Here is a 21,873-nt window from a genome sequence, read left to right as displayed (position 1 = left end):
TGTTCAGAGTAGCTACAGTATGTCTGTTTCCCAACTCATAACAGAACTGTAAAAGTAGGTGCAGCCCTCTTTAGCTTGTGTGGTCACGTGATTTATTACACAACTCAGTAAACACAAGCAACAGTACTGACAATGGAGGAGCTTCAAGCTCTGATTTACCTTTTACTTGCTGTTTATTTTATGTCAGAGACACTGACAGCAATTCTGGTAGCAGTCATCAGCAGGTAGCACAAAACTTTGTAGCAGTCATCTATCACCAGTGACAGTGGTTCTATGATGATTATGACCAATCTGTAGTCACGAAACATGATTAGCTCCACCCATATTCAACTCGGCATGCTTTGTACCTTAGTGAGGCGGGTAACCAAATACAGGATCAGGAATCAGTGCTAAGGTATGGTACAGTTAACTTGCCAGAAAACAATAACAAAATGCATCACTACCTACACTATATTTCCAAAAGTATTCCGCCTTCACACACATATGAACTTGAGTGACATCTCATTCTTAATCCACAGGGTTTAATACGATGTTGGCCCACCCTTTGTAGCTATAACAGCATCTACTCTTATGGAAAGTCTTTCCACAAAGATTAGGAATGTGTTTATGGGAATTTTTGACCATTCTTCCAGAAGTGCATTGTGAGGTCAGACACTGATGTTGGACGAGAAGGCCTGGCTCGCAGCCTCTGCTCAAATTCATCCCAAAGGTGTTCTATCAGATTGAGGTCAGGACTCTGTGCAGGTCAGTCAAGTTCTTTCACAGCAAACTCTCTCATTCATGCCTTGGACATTGCTTTGTGCGCTGGTGTGCAGTGATGCTGGAACAGTGGAATAGTGGCAAACAGTGGAAACTATGCCTATGGGTATTGGTACAAAATAGTGACTGCTAGCCACCTTGACTGAGCTGTTAATGTGCTTTCTGGGTTTTAGTCTTTGCTCCTGTCTTTGGTGTCTCACCATGCCTGGTTATTAGTTGTCTGTTGCTGTTATGTATAATTCTCTCTGATGTTCTTGACAGTGCCATAAAAATTCGAACAATGTAAACTTGAAAGGAGCTCGGAGGGAGTTTTACTCACCAAACATTTATTCCCCTGCCAAGCTTTTCATTTACCCCTCCTTCACAGCTCACTTTTGTCCAAACCCGTTCTGTTTATGGAAACATGCTGCACTGCATGGAACTCCAGCCAGGCACCACTGACACCAGAACAAACCTGCTTTCTAAACTAACAGCAGCGTCACACTTCATCAATGAGGATTAGCCCTGTCATCAGACGAGAGGCTTTGGAGGTGTATGGGGGTGATCACACACCCACACACATACATGCTAACACCTTTGTATTCCTGTTCTTGTGGGGTGTTTCCATTGACTTCTGCAATGCTGTGGCTAAATGTTACAAAATTGTTGGAATACTTTTTACTTGGCATGCATTCATTTGGCATTGGCATTGTGTTAAGGAAATACTTGGGCTCTTTAATGTTTTAAGTCAAAGCTGCATTCATTTGGTCCCCATAAAGAACTAAAAATATGGCCCCACACACACATTCTGGCTTATAACGTTAGATCTCAGGGACTACATTTTTAAAAATAGCCTGTTAGTACATGTACCTTTGTCATGTTGAGTAATATGCTCTGTCCCTGATAAATAACTGAGCATGCACACATTTAAAGCATACATGCTGGGCCAGCATTCTTCAGTCAGACACATACATGCTGACAGTAAACTATGGAAATGCAATGATGAAACAGAAGGAATGCAGTGGCAGCATTAGTGTGCCACATTTGGAGGAAGTGTGGAAGGACAGCAGGAAGTGAACTGTAATCTGAAACAATGCAGTCGAGGGGCTATGTGTGTATGGGGACAGGCAGAGGAAGGCCTCAACATTAGTGTGTGAGCACCTGGGGGCCTGGAGGGGTCTGGAACCCTGAGAGAAGCTATCTGCCTCTGAATCAGCAACACCAAACTGGTCCTGCGAAATATCTGGTTTAAAAATATTTACTACATAGTTTTCCTGATCTTCTCACTGGATTATTATTTGTATTTTCTTTTCCAATTCTATTTTACTTCTTTTACTGGATGTCCACTCAATTATATATTTTTTGTAAGTTCAGACTATGCCATTAATGTATGACTGAAGGCTAAGGCTGTGACTGTAGGAGGGGAGTAAACTCTGACAAGACAAGGTGGTGGTAGGCTTCAAAAACACAGGTCACAGGTAATGCAAGGTAAAGAAATGTATGGGTATTATATTGAAAGGAGGAGGAGCTTTAAGCATGGACCTCCTCCCAAACTTGGTCTACTGTTTTAGTTATTTAGTTATTTTCTTTCTTACTGTTGCAGTTGGAGGCCCAGTCAGTTTCCAATACCGCTGTAAAAATCTGCCAGCTAGTGGCCTAGTCAGACTCCAGGCTGAACTATGAACTACGCCAAAACGGCTTCCTGGACCAAGGCCCGGTCAAACTTCAGTACTATACTGAAAAGTATCTTAGCCCGAGGCCCAGTTAAACTTCATTATTATGCTGAAAAGTCTCCCAATGTAAGGCCTAGTCAAACTGTTACTGTAGTCAAAAGGCCCAGTCAGTCTTCAGGCCCAAGGTCTGATCATTCTCTGCTACCACCATGAAAAGTCTCCCTCCCCAAAGCTCAGTCAAGTATCCTGACCTACCATGGTGAAAAGTCTCGGCTTGTGGCCCAGTCAATCTCTGCTACTATAGTAAAAAGTCTCCCAGCTCCTGTCCCAGTTAAACTCCAATTCCCCAGTAAAAGTCTCCCAACCTGAGGCTCAATCAAACTCCACTGCTATGCTGAGAAGTCTCAGTTAGCAGCCCAGTCAAATTCTATTGCCAGGGTGAAAAGTCAGCTGGCTCATGACAGACCTAGTCAAACTCTGCTACCATGGTGAAAAGTCTCCTGGCCTAAGGTCCAGTCAAACTGCGCTACCACAGTGAAAAGTCTTCCAGCTCACAGCCCAGTCAAACTATACTAGCATAGTGAAAATCTCACAGCTTGCAGCCCAGTCAAACTGTGCTACTGCATTGCTACTGCAATCGACACAGACACACACAATAAAAACATAACTATAAATTCAACTTGAAATTTCAACATTTGAAATCAAACCTAACGTAAGATAGCATAGTTAGAGTCTTACAACAGATATGTTTAAAAATGTCACCCACTAAGTCACACACAGTAATGCTATAGCCTACTACATGTATGGCAAAGGATAAGGATACATTTAGCTTCCTAATTTATTTTTGTTACAGTATGGTTATTCTATTTGCCCTCGCTGAGATAAAGGCTTGGCTTCTTTATTAGAGTTTCAAAGGTTAAGAGTTGGCCTTGGGCCATGATTCAAAGTTGCAGCTGGCACTGGAAGGCCCTGGGCAGTGGGGTAAAGCATGGAGACACTGTCCAGTAAGAGGCTGTTTAAGAATGGACCTCACGTATGCCTCTGTAAAGCTCACAGACCCAGTCCTGACTGATCGATGTGCCGCTTGCTCATCAGCAGACACAGGGATGTTTTATTTCTAGCTCATGTTGAATAAATCGTCCGGTCTGCTTGTCCTTCCAAGGGCCTACAGCACAGAGCAGGCCTGGCTGCTCATAAAGCAAACGAAGCATCTCTGCTTGGAGCTCTCTTCTGAGCTCTGCTGACAACGATAAATTCCCCAGCACTGAGATTTAATCACCGTGTCTAATGTTACTTTGTGTACCTCCTAGCCACATTGCATTTAACCCCTTTAACTGCAGGCTTTTTAGCCAGTTATTAATCTACTGATTATTAAGTAACTTCAAGGGGTTAAATGAGGCCAAAACGAACCAGAACAACACTCCACCATGAATGAAGGGCCAAAATGAAGGGCCAATCATGTTTCATTGTTCCCTTCCATTGCCCATTGTGTGGTGTCTGATTGCTTGAAGTCAAGTTGATTCTGACCATGATCTGAGCTCACTGTCAGGAGTCCATCTAACCAAACTTTGACAATATTATAAATATATATTTGGTATATATTTTGGTAATCCTCCCTTTAACTCAAACTGCACAATCCATAGATTTGTGCCTGATTATGTGTAAATGGAATTAGCTAACAAGCTAGTGATATGTACATGGTGTTGGGTAACTAAGTTAGGTGATTAGCTAGCTAAGTCAATTTTATACAGCTAAACATACACCTTTAGCAAACTTAGCAAACATTTTCCTTGCTTCTCAATTCCAATTGTATCTCTTATAACTACTGTAGATATTAAGGCAGTCAAAATTATTGGTTAATAATGTGTTAATGCTGTACACTATAACTGTACATTTCTAACTGCAAATAATAGAAAATACCTTCTGTCCTTTATATTATTTGTCAATTTCATCACCATGGAATTGACCATGGTCATGACCATGGACCGTGTATCAATAGAAATGTCCCAAAATTACTTGGAAAATTTCTGGTTCCATTGACTTGCATTAAAAGTATGTTTTTGCCTTCTTCTGTAAACTGACCATTTTGTACAAGGTTTTGGTCCAACAGCAGTGATATGTGACACTACATTCACATGCACAAACATTCTGACAATTGCGCTTTGAATGTAGCTAAAACATAGCCACCACTTTTCAAAAACTAGCTGAAAAGTAGCCACTACCTTTTCTGGAAAAGTAGCAAAAAGTAACTAGCTAATTTGGGAAATTAGCTAAAAATTTAAATCTACATACTGCATGAATATCATCAGAGAGCACATATATTTGTCATATCCATGTGCTTTCGATCTTTTGTGTAGTCGGTTTTAGGCCATTTACTTCTTCTTTCTAATACTTCTGTTTCATTTTCATTCTTTTTTTTGTGTTTGCAAATGCAAACTCAGCTAGATGACCTGACCCCATTCTCTCTCTCTCTCTCTCTCTCTCTCTCTCTCTGTTTTCAGGCCCTTTAGAAGTAGGTCAAATGAAGATACTGTGAAATAGATGGAACATATTGTAGGCATTCTCATGGTTATGGACTCTCAGACTTCTCATCAAGTACTCGCAATGTGGAGTTGCTATGGTGAAAAACAGCCCTGTAAAGGAAAGCACTGTGGGAGTGAAGATGATGATGGTAAAAGGACTGAGAAAGAGCCATGTAAAAGCCATGAAGGCTGAGTAAGGGGAAATGTAGGGGATCTCCAGGGTTTCTGCAGTTATGGATGTGTAATGGGTTCCTAGTGTGGCGATCTAATGGCTTGGCTTGGGCCGCAGAGGTACAGAGTTTGTGGGACGTCAGTGTTTTAACGAGTATTCTGGGGAAGGAATCTTATGGGATTTGAGATGATTGTGCTGATGGTGTGAATGTTTCTGCTGTGCATTTAACTTTTGGTTCATGTTTTGTTTTTATGTGTTGGGGTGAGAGAGAAAATAGAGAACAAGGGAGAAAGAGAGAGAAAAGAGAAAAAACACTGTTGATTAAGCCATCATGGCTTCACAGTGAGGAATTGTGAAATTTAAAGAATTGTTTTTCATTCTGGTAAATCTGTTTACCCTTATTAGTGTAGACTTATTGTCATTTTGCTAATAATTAAATTTATATCTCATCATTTTTATATATAATTACCTAATTGTACTAATTACATACACCCTTTAAAAAGATGGTTCTTCAAGGGTTCTTTAGTAAACAAAAAGATCATATATAGATCATATATGCCCATGAACACTCAAAGATCTCTTTATTAAAGGGATTAAAGGGTTCTTTCCATTTCTTAGCGTTCTTCAGGTTGACTGAGAATGTGCTGTAGATGGTTCTCTATATAGAACTTTTTTGAAAAGGGTTCTATATAGCACCAAAAAGGGTTCTTCTAGTGTTTCGATATCAAGCTTGTAACAATAGAAGAACCTTTTTAGGCCCTATATAGAACCTTTTTCAAAAGGTTTCTACAAAGAACTGTTTACAGCACATTCTCAATCACTCTGAAGAACACTTTCACAATGCAAAAAACACTTCAGTTAAACCAGAGGGTTCTTTGAGTGTTTGTGGTTCTATATAGAACCATTTTTTGCACAAATACCCTTGAAGAACCATCTTTTTTAGGTGTGTACATACAATACATGTAACACAATGAATTACATTCACGTTCAATTTGCATGTTATACATTTCCATGTTTGAGTCTGTAAATCTGTCTTTTGTTTTTGTTTTGATGTCAGAAAATTGCAAAAACACAACAAAACTGTAAAGAATGGATTTTCTTTTCACAAAGCAAGGAAAAAAAAATGAAATTCCAAAATCAGAATTACAAAAAAATATATTAGAAAACTAATAAGGCTCCTAAAAACCATGCAAGACCTGGTGGATCATCAAAAACTACCACCATCAGGTAAAAACCATGTGTTAAACACAGATCAGGCCCGTGGCACAAGCCACTCTGGCCCTCTAAAATATTTTGATTTTCTATTAATATTTGCCACAAGCTAAATTGCCCCTAGGTGTGTGTGTGTGTGTGTGTGTGTGTGTGTGTGTGTGTGTGTGTGTGTGTGTGTGTGTGTGTGTGTGTGTGTGTGTGTGGATGTATGTCTGTCTCTCTGCCTTGCAATGGATTGATGACGTGTGCAGGATGACTTCCACCCAGTGACTACTTGGATAGGCTGCAGCTCCCCCCAGGACCCAGAATGAGAAGCAGCTTAGAATATATGTGTGTGTGTGTGTGTGTGTGTGTGTGTGTGTGTGTGTGTGTGTGTGTGTGTGTGGATGTATGTCTGTCTCTCTGCCTTGCAATGGATTGATGACGGTGCAGGATGACTTCCACCCAGTGACTACTTGGATAGGCTGCAGCTCCCCCCAGGACCCAGAATGATAAGCGGCTTAGAATATGTGTGTGTGTGTGTGTGTGTGTGTGTGTGTGTGTGTGTGTGTGTGTGTGTGTGTGTGTGTGTGTGTGTGAATGTATGTCTGTCTCTCTGCCTTGCAATGGATTGATGACCCGTGCAGGATGACTTCCACCCAGTGACTACTTGGATAGGCTGCAGCTCCCCCCAGGACCCAGAATGAGAAGCAGCTTAGAATATGTGTGTGTGTGTGTGTGTGTGTGTGTGTGTGTGTGTGTGTGTGTGTGTGTGTGTGTGTGTGTGTGTTATTATTTGCTCATTTTACAATCAGCAGTGCAACAATCCCCACCATCCCCACCATAAACACTATAAAGCAGCTCTGAAAATTAGTAAGAAGTAATGAACTCATGTAATGAGTAATGAACACCCTGCATCCTGGGGTCATTTAAAGAGATTAACAGTTAACAGTAGCTAATGTAGCCTAAATATAAGAAGTAGTCAAAAGTGGACTACAAGTGGCTATATTGTGCTGTTGACGTTTTGCAGTATTAAAATATGAACACTGTCAGGACCTCGGATGTGTAGACATTTTCTAATATGGCCCTTAGTGGTTGAGTTTGATGCCCCTGAAATAAACAGTACTTAAAGCTCCACTCTTGCCTCAGATCTGAAAAACTCCACTGGTGCTTCTGTCAATCCTTCAACTTTGAGAAGACAACACAATGCTGTGGGTCTGAATGGATGTGTCACTGTCAGGAAGCCTCACTGAGAAAAGAAAGCAGACCAAGAACACTTGCAAATCAAGCAAAAAAGCTGCTGGTTTTCTCAGAAATATAGACTGACCACTTCAGAGTCCAGACTGCAGCATTACTGAACACGTTTGGGATCATTTAGACTGTGAGAAGCAGAAAATGCAGCCATATTCTAAGACTGAACTTTGTAGGTGTGGAAAAATATCCCTGCTGATTTCAAGTCTCCCAAAAAGAAAGGAGTATACCAAAGTCTTTCGACGTCTCTGCTTGTTTTAATGAGTTCCCTTTGAAAAATGAATGAGGGAAATGTGAGGAGGGGTGTTTTGTGGCGTCTACCACAGGGGGACCTGCTAGGGTTAGTGTTGGTGTGTGTAGCTGTGCTCTGTCAGTGACAAGTTCCAGGCCTTTGCCAAAGCCGCTGCTATTCTGGGCTGAGAGGTGTGCTGGCCCAAGCTGCGCTGACCTTTTTACGCCCGCTTTCTCTGCCAAGTTTGACAGGCGGTCCGGGTGGGTTTTGTGCTCCGTTTTCTTTCACTAGCCCTGTGAACAGCTGGCCATCGCCCCCTCACACTCCACCCCACCACACGCCCATTCCAAACAAATCTGTCTGTCAGTCGCTATGGAACCTGGAAGACATGTGTCTGTCCACCACCTCCCTCAGGAACCTTCACACCTGTTCCCTACTGAGATAGAGAGAGAGAGAGAGAGAGAGAGAGAGAGAGAGAGAGAGAGAGAGAAATAAATAGGGTGAGAAAAGGAGATGAAAAGAAAGTCTTAGAGAAAGAGAGAGAGGGAGAAGGATGAAGGAGAAAGATGGATGATGATAGAGGAAAGAGAGAGTAAGTGATGTTGAGAAGGAAGATGGAGAGGAAGACGGGCGAGAGAGACAAAGTATGAGAAGGGGAGAGAGGGAAGAAAGAGACAAAGTTAGGAAAAGAGAAAGAGAGGGGCAGAAAGAGACAGAACAAGATAGAGATGGGTAAAACATGGAGACCAAAGATGGAGAAAGAGAGATAAGAGGGAAAGAGAGAGAAATAAAGAGAGTAAAAGGAGAGGGAGAGGGAGATGAAAAGAAAGTCTGAGAGAAACAGAGAGAAGGAAGAAGGGAGAAGGAGATGCGCGAGAGAGATCAAGAACAAGAAGGGGGGAGAGAGGGAAGATAGAGACAAAGGACAAAGAAAAAGGGTGAGAGAGAGAAAGAAGAGAGAAACAGAGTGACAAGTAAAAGAAGGAGAAAAACAGCGAAAGCGTCTGAGAGAAAGAGAGAGAAAGACAGCAAGAGAAATAGAGGTTAAAAGATGAAAATAAAGTCTGAAAGAACAAAGAGAGAGTAAGTGATGTTGAGGGGGAAGATGAGAGTGAGAGAGAGAGCGAAAGAAGAGTGATGGATGAACAGTGGGGGAGGGAGTTGTTAAAGAGAAAGAGGGGAAGACGATGGGAGAAAGATGGATAAATAGAGGAGAGAAAGAGAGATAAAGAAAATAAAAGTGGAAAAGATGGAGAGGAGAATGGACACAGAGATAGAGAGAGAAAAGAGCAACAGAGAAAAAGAGTGAGGATAAGAGGAAGAAAAGGAGGGGGTGACAGAGAGAGATGGATGGACAGAGATAAAGACTGAATGAGTGAAACAGGGAGAGAAAGGGCAAGTGAGAAGATAGAGGGATAAAGAGAGAGAGAAAGAGAGCGAGATAAAGAGAGGGAGGGATGGAATAAGCAGGAATAACCCGAGCTTGCGTGAGAACACACCCTATCCTCTGCAGCACAGTGAATGAGGTGGGCTGTGGTGGGCTGTTGAGGCAGCTGATAGTGCTCTGTGAAAGGTTACAGTCAGGGCAGTCAGTGTGAACATGTGTAATGGAATGTGTGCTGGAGGGAGGGGTGTATAAATGTGCGTAGGAGTGTGTGGGGGGGCGTGTGAATGAACATATGTTCATGCCGTGGGGAAAACCAAAATAAATCAGCCATTGACGTGTGTTTAGACATATGCCTTTGATCTGTCTGTCATCCTTTGCATCACCTAATAAACCCCCACATCTTCATTTCCACTCTGTTATATACAGCGGGGTGTAAAAATGAGGGTGGTGCTTAATTAATAATCTAATAATCGGTTAGAACTTTCAATAATGGTTGGCCTGAAATAACATTTTCAGCTAATTTCAATGTGTTTATATGGTCTTCATTCTACTACTGTGCGAATCCAGTTAAACTCAAAGATGTCTATAGTTTACAAGAATTTCTATGATTTTGCGACAATAGCAGAACTCTTTTTTGATCCACGGTAGTTTCTTTGAAAATGTTCAGTATGTATTTAAGTAACAATCAACTTAATAGTCATTAAATGCCACTGAACCTGAAGTTGAATGTAAGTTGATGGTTCTCTGTAGATGCTTTGTAAATGCTCAGTCTGCCATTCAGTAACATTCAACTAAATATCCATTGAATTCAACTAAACTAAATGTTCAGTGTGGAAAAAGTTTATTAAATCTAACCCTAAACCCTAAACCTAACCTTAACCTCAAGGCAAAACCTACAGCTACTCCTAACCCTAATCATAATGTTGTTAATAATCCATTCTGAGGATCACCAGAAAGTTTGTTAATGATTTACGCAGCCGTAGAGCATCTATAAGGGACCAACCAAATAAAGTGTGACCCTTTTTGGTGCTACTCAGAAGCTTAAAAGGTTCTTTAACCCCTTAAATATCCAGGGTTATTTCATGCAAAGGCTTATTATTCAGTTCCCTCAGGGACATCAATGCAAACCAATTGAGCTATTCTTAGGTTATGGAAGTATGTCATAAAACTAAGGGGTTAAAGTAGCACATACATTTGAACATATACATGAAAAAGGACCTTTTAAGTTTTCAAATGGTTCTTTAACTGGTGATGATACTATATAAAGTCTCCGCCTGTTGTAAAGAACCCTTGAAGAATCCCTTTTTAAGGGGTTTAGTCAGTGTGGAGCCCTCAGGCCTTCTAGACCTTCAGAGAAGGCCTAATAAGTTCTGTAAAGTCAAAAGGAAACAGAAAGGTCTGCCATTTTTAATTCATTTTTGGTTAATTTTTATGTAGCTTAAACCTCATGTTGGCTGCATTTGATCTTAGTAATACTCCCATTTTGTTGCGTAGCAAAAGGGTTTAACAAGCAGTGTGAAATTATCGTACCTAGATAGATAAAGCCAAGGTAGCTCTCCTATTGGTTGAGATTGACCGCTAACAAACTTAGGCACTGACAAATGAATCAACCAGTGTTTTCATTTTCAGTAGGTGGGACAAATTTTGTGAGGAAGTCTTACATACATCACTGACTGTGTATGAGAACCAGTCTAACCAAAGTGTTCCAGTCCGTTTTAGAGATTTAAAACAGCAGCAGTGAACATCTTTTACCAGCATCAAGTGTCTACATTCTGACCAGAACAGTCAAAAGTGTTCATGCTAATTGCTGCTAGCTTAGCGCTAACATATTACTTGAATTCGATAGGGACGCTAGCCAACGTTAGCATTTCTGTTGTTTGTTTTTTTCCCCTTGTTTATGACATGAACTGAAGGCCTAGCTCTTTGTTTAAGGCAATGACAGAACACATGGCTGCTGTCGGAAGAAAACCTCGTATCTCCGTTTTCAACGTTTTTGACATAGTTTAAAAATGCCTCATGTTGTTTACATTGTATTTAAATTTAATGATGAACCAGAAGAAATGGCCCAAAATCATTTGGAACAAAATCTGGTTACACTGACTTACATTAAACTAAAGTATGTCACCATTTTGGAGATACAAGGTTTTGTTATACATTGTTTTATGGAGGGTGGGCTACGGTTGGAATGGCCCAGTGACCTCTGGGGTAACATGGTCAGGGAAGAAAGAGAGAGGGGGAGAGAGAGGGAAAGAAAAGGAGAGAGAGACATAGAGACAGAGAGGGAGGGGAGGGAGGGAGGGAACGAGAGAAAGAGAGACAGAGAGGGAGAGAGACAGAGGGAGGGGAGAGAGGGAGGGAATGAGAGAGAAAGAGACAGAGAGGGAGAGAGAGAGAGAGACAGAGAGGGAAAGAGAGAGAAAGAGAGAGGGGCGAGAGAGGGAAAGAAAGGGAGAGAGAGAGAGAAAGGGAGAGAGAGCGAGAGATGGAGGTAGAGAGAGAAAGAGAGAGGGGAGTAGAGAGGGAGAGAGGGAGGGAGCGAAAGAGAGAGAGAGAGAGAGAGAGAGAGAGGGAGAGCAAGAGAGAGAAGGAAAGAGAGAGAGGGAGGGGGAGAGAGGGAGGGAGCGAGAGAGAGAGAGAAAGAGAGACAGAGAGAGAGAGAAAGAGAGAGGTTGAATGAGATAAAAAGGGAGAGATAGAGAGGGGGAGAGAGGGGTGCAAGAGAGAAAGGGAAAGAGAGAGAGGGAGGGAGCAAGAGAGAGAGAGACAGAGAGAGAAAGAGAGGGAGAGAGAGATAAAAAGGGAGAGAGATAGAGAGGGGGAGAGAGAGTGAGAGAGGGAGGTAGAGAGAAAGAGAGGGGTAGAGAGGGAGAGGGAAGGAAAGGGAGAGAGAGAGACAGAGAGGAGGGGGAGAGTGAGAGAGAGAGGGAGAGAGGGAGAGAGAGGGGGGGCAAGAGAGAGAGGGAAAGAGAGACAGGGAGGGGGAGAGAGGGAGGGAGCGAGAGAGAGAGAGAGAAAGAGAGCGACAGAGAGAGGGAGAGAGAGAGGTAAAAAGGGAGAGAGAGAGAGAAAGAAAGAGAAAGAGAGAGGGGGAGGGGGAGAGAGGGAGGGAGCGAGAGAGAGAGAGAGAAAGAGAGCGACAGAGAGAGGGAGAGAGAGAGGTAAAAAGGGAGAGAGAGAGAGAAAGAAAGAGAAAGAGAGAGGGGGAGAAAGAGAGGGGGGAGAGAGAGAGAGAGAGAAAGAAAGAGAAAGAGAGAGTAGAGAGAGAGAGAGATAAAAAGGGAGAGAGATGGAGAGAGGGGGAGGAGAGAGTGAGAGAGAGAGAGGGAAAGAAAGAGGGAGGGGGGAAAAAGGGAGGGAGGGAGCGAGAGAGAGAGAAAGAGAGAGGGGGAGAGAGAGAGAGAAAGGGAGAGAGGTAAAAAGGGAGAGCGAGTAGAGAGAGAGAGATAAAAAGGGAGAGAGATGGAGAGAGGGGGAGGAGAGAGTGAGAGAGAGAGAGGGAAAGAAAGAGGGAGGGGGAAAAAGGGAGGGAGGGAGGGAGCGAAAGAGAGAGAGGGAAAGAGAGACAGGGAGGGGGAGAGAGGGAGGGAGCGAGAGAGAGAGAGAGAAAGAGAGCGACAGAGAGAGGGAGAGAGAGAGGTAAAAAGGGAGAGAGAGAGAGAAAGAAAGAGAAAGAGAGAGGGGGAGAAAGAGAGGGGGGAGAGAGAGAGAGAGAGAAAGAAAGAGAAAGAGAGAGTAGAGAGAGAGAGAGATAAAAAGGGAGAGAGATGGAGAGAGGGGGAGGAGAGAGTGAGAGAGAGAGAGAGGGAAAGAAAGAGGGAGGGGGGAAAAAGGGAGGGAGGGAGCGAGAGAGAGAGAAAGAGAGAGGGGGAGAGAGAGAGAGAAAGGGAGAGAGATAAAAAGGGAGAGCGAGTAGAGAGAGAGAGATAAAAAGGGAGAGAGATGGAGAGAGGGGGAGGAGAGAGTGAGAGAGAGAGAGGGAAAGAAAGAGGGAGGGGGAAAAAGGGAGGGAGGGAGGGAGCGAGAGAGAGAGAGAGAGAGAGAGAGGGAGAGAGAGAGAGATGTAGTATCAGGGAGGGTCTCTGAGCTGACAGAATGTTTGTCTTGACGATAGGTGGGAGTGGTGGGAGAGGGAAGTGAAACAGAATGCTGTTAGTTAATATTATGCTCCTGCTCGCTGATGCACAGTGACATAATCAAAACACTGAAGAGTTTTGCTTATTAAGTGGTGTGATATGATGAATGGTGCTCTAGGTGACTAATAAGGTCGAAAAGGCCTTTGATTTCAATGGTCAGTGCTGGTGAAGCTCCGTTGAGCTGAAAGTCTCTTTCTAGCAGATCAGTCAGTCGTCTCATCCACACAGAGACTTTACAAAGAGTGGATTACACTGAGAGAGGGCATGCTTCCCCCCTCTCTCTATCTCTCTCTCTCTCTCTCTCTCTCTCTCTCTGTCTCTCTCTCTCTCTATCTCTCTCTCTCTGTGTGTGTTGACATACCAAGGTCACTCACCTCCACCAGAGTAGAGTAGAGCCCCCTCTCTGCCCTCACACACAATGGCCTCATGGGAATGCACTCAGAAAGCCTGCACAACACCGTCCAGAACTTTTATTGAATCCTCAATTTTTTCCTTTTCTTTGCTTCTTTCCTTTTTGGAATCCAGCCAAACTGTGAAGATTTTACAACCTTACATGCACTTTTAAAAACAAAAATCAAGTTCTTTGGGGTCTGTCTATTTTCTCTCCTTTGCTCTCTTTCTTTCTCTCTGTCTTTTTTCTCTCTTTCACTCTTTCTCACTCTCACTTTCTCTCTTTCTATTGCCTTTTCTCTCTTTCACTGTATTTCTCTCTCTCTCTCTCTCTCTCTCTCTCTCTCTCTCTCTCTCTCACTTTCTCTGTCTTTCTATTGCCTTTCTCTCTTTCACTGTATTTCTCTTTCTCACTCTCTCTGTCTCTCTTTCTATTGTCTTTTCTTTCTTTCACTGTTTTTCACTCTCTTTCTCACTCTCTCTCTATTGCCTTTTCTTTTTCACTGTCTTTCTCTCTCTCTTTCTCACTCTCTCTTTCTTTCTATTGCCTTTTCTCTTGAAGTGTCTTTCTCTCTCTCTCTCACTCGCTCTGTCTCTCTTTCTATTGCCTTTTCTCTCTTTCACTGTCTTTCTCTCGCTCTCTCTGTCTCTTTCTATTGCCTTTTCTCTCTTTCACTATCTTTCTCTTTCTCTCTCTCTGTCTCTCTTTCTATTGCCTTTTCTCTCTCACTGTCTTTCTCTCTCTCTGTCTCTCTCTGTCATTCTGTCTTTCTCTCTCTCCAGTGTCTCTCTGTCTTTCACTTTTTTACTGTATCCCTCTCTTCTTCTGCATCTCCTTCTCTCTCTCTTTCTCTCTCTTTCTCTGTCTCTCTGTTTCTCTTTCTTTTGCTCTCTGTCTCTCCTTCCCTCTGCCTTTCTGTCTCTCTCTGTCTCCCTCACTCTTTCTTTGTTATTCTATTTTTCTCTCTTTTTCTCTGCCTGTCTCTCTCAATCTGTCTTTCTCTCATCTCTCTCTCTCTCTATTTTTTCTCTCTTCCTTTATTTCTCTCCTACTCTTTTTTGTGATTTCTCTCTTACACTGCATCTCTCTCTCTTTCTCTCTCTCTGTCTCTCTTACTTACTCTTTCTTCTTCTTTTGCTCTTTCTGTCTCTCTCTGTCTCTCGCACTCTGTTTCTCTCATTCTGTTTTTTATCTCATCTGTCTATTTCTCTTTCTCCCTCTCTCTCCTTCTGCTTTCCTGTCTCTCTTACACTGCATATCTCCCTCCCTTCTTTCACTTTTTCTTTTTCTTTTGTTGTGTCTTTCCCTCACTCTATCTCTCTGTCTCTCTCTCACAGTCTGTCTCTTGCTCTGTCCCTCCCTTGCTCTGTCTCTCTGTGTCTGCCTCGCTTTCTCTCATTCAGTCTCTCTCTCTCTCTCTCTCTCTCTCTCTCATTTGATCTCTCCTCTCCTAAGTAAACATGTGTTGAGTAGCATGTTTGATTAAGCTGAAAAAAAGGCAGATAAAATAGAAAGGAGGAAGCAAGTGGAGGAAAAACAACAGTGACCTTTGCCCTCTTCTACTGTATGTTGGTGTAGTGTGTCAGTTAATAACTCACTCACATCGAAACCACTGCCAGGCACAGGAACCTGGTAAACTAACCAGTGACTGTGGACATGAACAGATTTAGTGATAAAGTATGTAAAGTATGACCGGCTACTTCATCACACATCCCTGTAGCTACACTCAATGTCCATTTTATCAGCTCCACTTTTCATGTAGCTGAATTATGTTGTTCTACAATTACAGACTGTAGTCCATCCGTTTCTCTGCATTCTTTGTTAGCCCCCTATTACCCTGTTCTTCAAATATCAGGACCCCACAGGACCACCACAGAGCAGGTACTATTTGGGTGGTGGATCATTCTCAGCACTCTTGTGACACTGACGTGGTGGCAGTGTGTTAGTGCGTGTTGCGCTGGTATGAGTGGATGAGATGCAGCAATGCAGTTGGAGTTTTAAATACTATGTCCACTTGCTGTCCACTCTATTAGATGCACCTACCTTGTTGGTCCACCTTGTATATGAAGTTAGAGACAGTAGCTCATCTGATGTGGCACAGTTTGTGTTGGTTATCCTCTAGTCCTTCAGAACATGGAATAAAAGTATGTTACATTAATGTACATTGAAGATAAACACGTTTATTCATTTTCCCATGAAGAACCATTTCGGAGACAAAGTTTTGTTACGACAGCCACAGTGTCAACTCATAGCATCACCCAGCTGACCAAAATGAAGACACACTTAATTTTAGCATTTGTCTCCCTTTTTCACTCATTCCATTCACAATCATGAAAGTCCAGACAGCCATTTGGAGTAATGCAGCATAGTGAGAAGGATTTGCTACATTTAGCATTAGTTTGTAAAAAAAATGGGGTGAATCAATACATATTCTATTACCATAACCCACTTATGTCCATTATGGTCAGTGTGAAGCATCTTATCAGTGGTTTGGCCTGGTCAGAAGCTGCTCACTGACAGGGAGTAATGGAGAGTTAAGACGTGTTCCTTGGCTGATCAAGTGCAGGTTTTACTCTGGTTTTGCAGTAGGGACAAAAAGAAGTATTGTGATTATTTATGAAAGATGAAAGTGAGTTCTCATGAATGACTTATTTGCAATAACACACCATTTTAAATGTTCTTATATACAACAGATCTGCAAAGTAAGAAAAAGCAAAGCAAAAAAAGCCCCAAATGTTCAACCAAATTTATTTGCTAAGTTGCAGCTCCTTCTGCCAAAAAAAGTAGTACCCTTTTGCATTACAGATAGAATCATAAAACTGTTGCAGTATCACATTCAGCTCAGCTTTTTCAGTACTTGCCAGATCAACCTTGTTCTGCAGGCCCTCTAGAAGCCATTGGAGATTGACTTGAATAAGATGCCCCTGTTACTCTGTTATCAGCTTATCAGACACTGTTAGCTCTCTATGTGAAGTGCTAAGACTCTATGTTGAGCTGCTAATGAGCATTGAGCTGCAAAAGCAAAACGTCAATGGACAGCTTCAACACACTTGGAGGAGAACACTAACTGCCAGTACTATGTCAGTTTGCATATGTCTATGCTGGCTTGCACTGAGCTGAGTAATGGGGTAGAGAGTGCTGTGCCATCAAAACCAGCTGTTTGCATAGAAATTGTTATATACTGCAATTGTGTAATTGACTGGCGACCTGTCCAGGGTGTATCCTGCCTTCCGCCCGAAGACTGCTGGGATAGGCTCCAGCACCCCCCGCGACCCTGACGGAGAAGCAGCTTAGAAAATGGATGGATGGATGGATGGATGTGTAACAGCTTGCAGTACATTAAAATGCACTGGCAAATGAATGAGATGTGATAAAATGGCATACCAGGTAAGGGGAAAGGAGCCCACCTGCCTCAGGTGGAGGAGTTTAAGTATTTCAGGGTCTTGTTCATGGGTGATGGGAGGAGGGATGGTAGAATCTGTAGTGGTGAAGAGGGAGCTGAGCCATAAGGCAAAGCTCTCTGTTTACCGGTTGGTCTACATCCTGACTGTCACCTATGCTCATGAGCTTTGGGCAATGACCGAAAGAATGAGATTATGAACTCAAGCAGTGGAAATGAGCTTGCTTTGCAGGGTGGTGGGCTACATTCACACTACTTGATAGGGAAACAAGCTCGGTCATCTGGAAGGAGCTTGGAGTAGAGCTGCTACTCCTCCACATTGAGAGAAGCATAGTTGAGGTGGTCCGGGCATCTGATCTGGGTGCCTCCTGTCCACCTCCCAATGGAGGTTTATCTACTGAGACGAGGCCCCAAAGTTGTATTATGACCCACTGGAATGATTATATATCCAAGTTTGCCCAGAAGCACCTTGAATGAGCAGGAGGAAGTTGCAGGGGACAGGTTCATCTGGGATTCTCTGCTCTCCTGACTGCTACTGCAACTCCATCGGGATTAAATGGTTTGAGATGATGATGAAGATGATGATGATAATTAAAAGTTGGCTTACATTTTTTTGACCAGAATACATTTGTCGAATTATATGAAGACCTTCAGCATCAAAACACCCAAAGAAACCTTCATCTAGAACTGCACTATGAATATTGTAAGCCAATATCACTATAACTATTAACAAAGGATACATTATGCAGCCCTACTTTGCTGTATGCCTAGTTAGTGCTGTCCATCATTTAGCTTGGCAATGCATCAGGGACCTGCGGTAAGTGCTTCCCTGTTGTCCTAGAAAAGGAGGCAGAGTGAAACTGCAGGCTGTTGATTTATAATCTGATCGGTCATGCATTGTAGCCAGTACACACATGCTTATTTATGAGAGTTGGGCAGTGCTGGAGAGCATATTTATGTGTGATGAGGGAGTCGTGGATCTTGAACACTGTTTGTGTGAGTGTCTAAGTGGTGCACCGTGTGTCTGCTTTAGTGAGAAAGGGAATATGTTGTATATTACCCAGTGCTCATTGAGTTAAAATGAAAATATTTGTCCATATGTTCAAAATTTCAAGGAACAGTTTCTGAAAAAAGCAACCTTTTTCACTGGAGGCTGACAGCTAAAAACAGTAGTCCATAAACAACAACTAGCATTGTGTTAACTGCATTCCTGAATCATCACACTTGCCTCAAGCATCTACTGTTACAAATAACAGCATAAGAAAAAACATAAGCAAGTCTTGTTTACCACATGCAGCAAAAGTGACGATTTTCAAAAATGCTATACATGTTTGTCTTAAGCCAGGCTTATACTACACGACTTTTACCCCTATTTTAGTGCTGAATCTCAGTCTGGCCAGGTCTGCGTTAGCTGGCTCTAGTTGTCCGAGTCGACGGTTGGAGAGAGAGTTGAGTCGTGTGTGAGGGGCGCAGACTCGCATTTCATACCAGTCAGAGTTTATCAAATGTTTGATTTTTTCACCTTGACTAATCTAGTGTAAACTGGTCAATGACTTAATCTAATGAATTCCTACAACAGCCAATGAAAACAGAGCACAAAAGAAGAAAATACAGCAAATAGTCAAAAAAGAAAAACGGTCAAGTCTCTCATGTGTGGAGCGAAGCTTTTTAAAGAGTTTCAGGCACGAGCCCAGTCGAGTTTATGTACGTTTACACACACACAAACATTTTCTAAGCCACTTCTCCCTCAGGGTCGCGGGGGGGATGCTGGAGCTCATCCCAGCGGTCATCGGGCGGAAGGCTATTTACGTTTAAAAGTCTAACAATACCAAACTGATCTTTCAATCCATGATCCTCACTTAAACATGTTTACTTGCTTCTTTACTGCATCAGTGCAAATAGCCACAGAAGCTCCATGTTCATATTTTGGTCTCCTAGTAATTTGTGTTCCGTTCGGTTCACCAGCTGAAAAGTTGAGTAGTATGTGACCCCTAATTGTTTAGTGTGTGATCCCCTGTATTTCAGTTGGCCAAAAAAAAATCTGCAAAAGCTAGTGGAACAGCGTGAGATGCATTTTTATAATCTTCTCAGGCTCTAAAAGGCATGTAGTGAACCCAAGGCTTTAGTGAGCCAGCGCTCCTAAGCTGGGCATGACACTGACCACAGAATGCCGAAACAGTTTCAGAGGTCTATAGTAGGTTAAGCTAATCAAAACTATCAAGATTCACCAGATGCATTGTGATTGGCTATCCACACGTCCATGTATAGGCACTTCTGTGTAGTAGGTGTTACTAGTCCAATGAGAAACAAACTTTTGCGAGTAGTTGCCCGCTCTGCACAGCATGACTGAGCCTTCTGGAGCACAATGGAGTCGATGGATTGAAAAACCTCACAGCATCTTGTATTTATAAGTTCTTCAAGAATTTTCCTTGAAGCATTTAGCAGCTTTCATGCAAGATATCCTTGGATGTTCTGCCAACAAGGAAAGACCAAAATGACTATCTTTTGGGAGATCAAAATTTAATAAACAGAATTATTATTGTTCTTGCATGTTTAAAGTTCATCACTTTTAACTTTTTCCTGCAATATTATGTGACCTCATCGGAAATGTACAGTGGATACAGAAAAAAAGCTCCACTTATAACATTGTCCTGTACCATTTTGTGAATAAGCAGTAAGGCAGAGTGGATAGAGCTAAAAAAAAAAGGTCTACTTTTAACTTTGCCCTGCGCTGTTATGTGACTTAAGCAGTAATGTAGAGTGGATACAGATAAAAAAGTTCTACTTTTAACTTTGTCCTGTGCTGATATATGACTTAAGCAGTAATGTAGAGTGGATACAGATAAAAAAGTTCTACTTTTAACTTTGCCATGTGCTGTTATGTGACTTAAGCAGTAATGTAGATTGGATACAGATAAAAAAGTTCTACTTTTAACTTTGTCCTGTGCTGATATATGACTTAAGCAGTAATGTAGAGTGGATACAGATAAAAAAGTTCTACTTTTAACTTTGCCCTGTGCTGATATATGACTTAAGCAGTAATGTAGAGTGGATACAGATAAAAAAGTTCTACTTTTAACTTTGCCATGTGCTGTTATGTGACTTAAGCAGTAATGTAGAGTGGATACAGATAAAAAAGTTCTACTTTTAACTTTGGCATGTGCTGTTATGTGACTTAAGCAGTAATGTAGAGTGGATACAGATAAAAAAGTTCTACTTTTAACTTTGCCATGTGCTGTTATGTGACTTAAGCAGTAATGTAGAGTGGATACAGATAAAAAAGTTTTACTTTTAACTTTGCCATGTGCTGTTATGTGACTTAAGCAGTAATGTAGAGTGGGTACAGATAAAAAGTTCTACTTTTAACTTTGTCCTGTGCTGTTATGTGACTTAAGCAGTAATGTAGAGTGGATATAGATAAAAAACTTCTACTTTTAACTTTGCCCTGTGCTGATATATGACTTAAGCAGTAATGTAGAGTGGATACAGATAAAAAAGTTCTACTTTTAACTTTGCCATGTGCTGTTATGTGACTTAAGCAGTAATGTAGAGTGGATATAGATAAAAAAGTTCTACTTTTAACCTTGTCCAGCACTGTTTTGTGACTTAAGCAGTAATGTAGAGTGGATACAGATAAAAAGGTTCTACTTTTAACCTTGTCCTGTGCTGTTATGTGACTTAAGCAGTAATGTAGAGTGGATATAGATAAAAAACTTCTACTTTTAACTTTGCCCTGTGCTGATATATGACTTAAGCAGTAATGTAGAGTGGATACAGATAAAAAAGTTCTACTTTTAACTTTGCCATGTGCTGTTATGTGACTTAAGCAGTAATGTAGAGTGGATATAGATAAAAAAGTTCTACTTTTAACCTTGTCCAGCACTGTTTTGTGACTTAAGCAGTAATGTAGAGTGGATACAGATAAAAAAGTTCTACTTTTAACCTTGTCCTGTGCTGTTATGTGACTTAAGCAGTAATGTAGAGTGGGTACAGATAAAAAAGTTCTACTTTTAACTTTGCCCTGTGCTGATATATGACTTAAGCAGTAATGTAGAGTGGATACAGATAAAAAAGTTCTACTTTTAACTTTGCCATGTGCTGTTATGTGACTTAAGCAGTAATGTAGAGTGGGTACAGATAAAAAAGTTCTACTTTTAACTTTGTCCTGTGCTGTTATGTGACTTAAGCAGTAATGTAGAGTGGATATAGATAAAAAACTTCTACTTTTAACTTTGCCCTGTGCTGATATATGACTTAAGCAGTAATGTAGAGTGGATACAGATAAAAAAGTTCTACTTTTAACTTTGCCATGTGCTGTTATGTGACTTAAGCAGTAATGTAGAGTGGGTACAGATAAAAAAGTTCTACTTTTAACTTTGTCCTGTGCTGTTATGTGACTTAAGCAGTAATGTAGAGTGGATATAGATAAAAAACTTCTACTTTTAACTTTGCCCTGTGCTGATATATGACTTAAGCAGTAATGTAGAGTGGGTACAGATAAAAAAGTTCTACTTTTAACTTTGCCATGTGCTGTTATGTGACTTAAGCAGTAATGTAGAGTGGGTACAGATAAAAAAGTTCTACTTTTAACTTTGTCCTGTGCTGTTATGTGACTTAAGCAGTAATGTAGAGTGGATACAGATAAAAAAGTTCTACTTTTAACCTTGTCCAGCACTGTTTTGTGACTTAAGTGGTAAAGCAGAGTGGATAGAGGTAAAAAACGTTTTACTTTTAACTTTGCCCTGTGCTGTTATGTGACTTAAGCAGTAATGTAGAGTGGATA

The sequence above is a fragment of the Pygocentrus nattereri genome, chromosome 15, assembly GCF_015220715.1.
Source record: "Pygocentrus nattereri isolate fPygNat1 chromosome 15, fPygNat1.pri, whole genome shotgun sequence".
NCBI classification, from domain to species: Eukaryota; Metazoa; Chordata; class Actinopteri; order Characiformes; family Serrasalmidae; genus Pygocentrus; species Pygocentrus nattereri.
Note: the sequence above shows the minus strand (reverse complement) of the source record.